The sequence below is a fragment of the Ochlerotatus camptorhynchus genome, unplaced genomic scaffold, assembly GCF_037179485.1.
Source record: "Ochlerotatus camptorhynchus isolate MF236.1 unplaced genomic scaffold, CSIRO-AGI_Acam_v1.1 ptg000689l, whole genome shotgun sequence".
Classification (NCBI taxonomy): Eukaryota; Metazoa; Arthropoda; class Insecta; order Diptera; family Culicidae; genus Ochlerotatus; species Ochlerotatus camptorhynchus.
In genome coordinates this window covers 614,979-618,615 of record NW_027041166.1, presented here as the reverse complement: position 1 = coordinate 618,615, position 3,637 = coordinate 614,979, and positions in this window count along the sequence as shown.

Below are 3,637 nucleotides of genomic sequence, written 5' to 3'. Positions count from 1 at the left end.
GCTACGCCGTCCGAAGCGACAATGAGCAAAAGCACGACAGCAGCGCTGTTGGCAACACGGGCCAGCACTTTCCCGCAGGGATCAATGCGAGCAAAGTGACATTCCTTGACAGACAACGACAATGACATAGTAGGGTAACGATAGAACCAAACACAAAACAGTACAAGTGAACCAGCTAACACGTTAAAATCTTAAGCACATATTATTCGTAGTGAAATTATACGTTTATTTCTTTCTTTCCACATAATTGTAAGTACAATAATTGAATTAATCCTAAGAAACAAGGGAAACATAAAAAAATACATATTATAGCTACTACAAAGACCTACATACATTGTTACGATACGACGGAGAACGTACACGTGGAAGACTTATATTGTAAGTAAACACCCTTGTAAAACATTTAGAACATGAACTATATGCTATTAAATTATAGCTTAAAGCCATACTCAACCACAGTACAACGAGTTCGCTGTAGGAAAGTCCGAAACATCTCCGCTCCCGTAACAAGCGCAAAAAAAAGAAGAAGGAGCAGCGCTGTTTTATATCTTTTCAGGTCTGAACCTGATAAGTTTTCCCGCCGTTTTTTTATGAATGGGGCGGAGCAAAAATCTTGTTTTGTGCAGAATATGTAAAAAAGGATGGACTTTCGATGTTAATATAATTGCATATATAGAGGTACCAGATATGTTTTACAGTCAGTTGTTGGTAATTCATCGAGTGTATGTCTCCTGTTTAGCAATTTTTTTTTTGAAAATGTGGCTCTGCATGTAAAAATTAATTGTTTATACATAATTGTGGTTTGCTTAAAATTTATTTCCCTGAAAAAAATGATCGTAAAAGTCCATGTCTTTTTTAAGTTATGTTAGAGGGGAGGGGGGAGGTTTTTAAGGGGGTTTTACATGCACGTTTTTTCAAGTCTCATTCCTCATTGTGGTGGATACGCCGTGATCCACCTTTGGCAGCTGACTTGGTCCTGCTTGCTGCAGGACCTAGTGTCACGCCGTCCGAAGCGTTAATGAGCAGAGACAGGATTCAGTCCGCATCGTGCTCTCTTGCCGTGCGGATCTATTTGCTTTTTGCTGAAGGAAGTGTTACTACTACCTAAAGCTACAACAAATTTAAACAGCACTTTTCAGTGCTCAACCTGTAAAAATTTTCTACCTTGTTCAACTCTTATTCCTCTTCGATCCTTGTTTGGACCCTTCCCGAGGTAATCCTTCTTGGATATCGATTTGGAAAATTCCTCTTCGATCCTTCAGATTCTTATAGTAATCTGCTTGGAAGTCGATTTGGATAAAAATTTACTGCCGCCATGGCGCCTAAACGCAAAAGAAAGGGGCAAACTCTTGACCCCCCTTCTGATGAAATTAATTTGAGTAATCAATTTGATTTGCTCACGGATGATGAGAATGATCCATCATCCAAGAAAAATTCTAGTAAACTTTCCCGGCTTAATGCCAAGAAGGAAAAGATTCCCCCTATTGTGATAACCACTACCGATTTCCATGCTCTTCGCATGGAACTTTTGAATTTCGTGAAAGTTAAGTTTTCACTACAAATTGGACGTCGGGGTGAATGCCGTGTATTGGCTGAAACCTTGGACGGATTTAAATGTCTTCTCAAGTATCTTACTGAGAAGAAGCACAATTTTTTTACTTACGACACCAAAACTGAACGTGTGTTCAAGGTTGTCATTAAAGGACTGCCCAGTGGTGAATCCCTGGATCAGATCAAAGATGAACTGGCAAAATTACTTGGAGTTGTGCCACTCCAAGTAATCAAAATGAAAATGAAATCCCGTCCTGGCGATTCGCGCAACGGGATTTCTAATGATTTTTATTTAGTTCACTTCAAGTCTAGTGAACTAAACAACCTTAAGGCCTTAGAAAAAGCTAGCCTTATGCTCCATGTCCGAGTGAAGTGGGAACACTTCAGGAAGACTGGAGGAAATTTCCAAAACCTCACCCAGTGCCGTAAGTGCCAGGGATGGGGTCACGGAACTAAAAATTGCTACATGCCAGCTAAATGCATGAATTGTGGTGATTCCTCTCACGCAAAGGACGACTGTCCTGTGAAGGAAGATCCTAAGAAATTTAAATGTTCAAATTGTGGTGAAAACCACAAATCCAATTTTTGGGAATGTAAGACTCGCAAAGCGATCCTACAATCTCGTTCTAACCGTCAGGTAGGAAACGCTCCACGTTTCCGACCAGGTACAAATTCCTCTGCTGTTAACAACGGTCAGCGAGGAACAAATTCTACATTCTTACCAGTAGGTACAAATATCTCCCCTGCTTCAAATGTTTCATCTGTACCTACTCCCCTCGCTGCTAACAATGTTCAGCGAGTTAATGGAGCTACCTATGCTGCTATTGCAACGGGTAGAAATCAAAATACTAACCAACGTTCTAATGGAAATTTTGACAATTTTGACTTAGGAAGCATTACTGCCCCCAAAATGGAATTTTTACAGAATTCATTAATTGACATGATTTCTGATATGCTTAAATCTAACTCCATGTTTGATGCTATTCAAACTGGAGTAAAATTTGCAAATAATATTGTCATGACTTTAAAATTCAGTAATGGATTTTAAAGCATTAAATATTGTAAATTGGAATGCTCGATCTCTTAAAGATAATGAAGACGAACTATTTAATTTTTTGAGAGTTCATAACGTGCATATTGCCGTTATAACTGAAACGTTCCTTAAACCTGCCCATAAGGTTAAGAAGGACGCAAATTACTTGATTTATAGAAATGATCGTCTTGATGGACCCTGTGGTGGCGTTGCCATCATTATTCATAGACGAATCAAACATAAAATTCTTTCTTCATTTGAAACCAAAGTTTTTGAAACTTTGGGGGTTTCTGTTGAAACAAAATTTGGACAACTTACGTTTATAGCTGCCTATTTGCCATTCCAATGCGTAGGCCAGCAAAAGAATTTTCTCAAGGGTGACCTCCAGAAACTTACCCGTCATAGGTCTAAATTCTTCATTATTGGTGATTTTAATGCAAAACACCGCTCATGGAATAATGCTCAAAGCAATTCCAATGGTAATATTCTGTTTGATGATTGTTCTGCAGGTTATTACACTATTCAATATCCAAACAGCCCAACATGCTTTTCTTCTGCAAGAAATCCCTCCACTATTGATTTGGTCTTAACTGATTCATGTCAACTTTGTAGCCAATTGGTTACCCATGCTGACTTCGGTTCTGATCACCTTCCAGTAACTTTTGAAATATCCCAAGAAATAATTTGTAATCCCAACAGCTCTACTTTCAATTACCATAGAGCTGATTGGGAGCAGTATCGAACATTTATGGAATATAACTTCGATCCAAACATTCCTTTGCAAACCAAAGATGAAATTAATTATGCTCTTGAATCTCTGACTACTTCTATAGTTGAAGCAAGAGCTGCCTCAGTACCAAAATGCGAGGTTAAATTCGATTCAATTATAATAGACGATGATCTTCAGCTCTTGATCCGTCTTAAAAATGTCCGTAGGAGACAATATCAAAGAACACGCGATCCTGCCATGAAAGTTATCTGGCGGGATTTGCAAAAACAAATTAAAAAGCGATTCTCTGCCCTGAGGAACAAAACTTTTGAAAATAATATTTC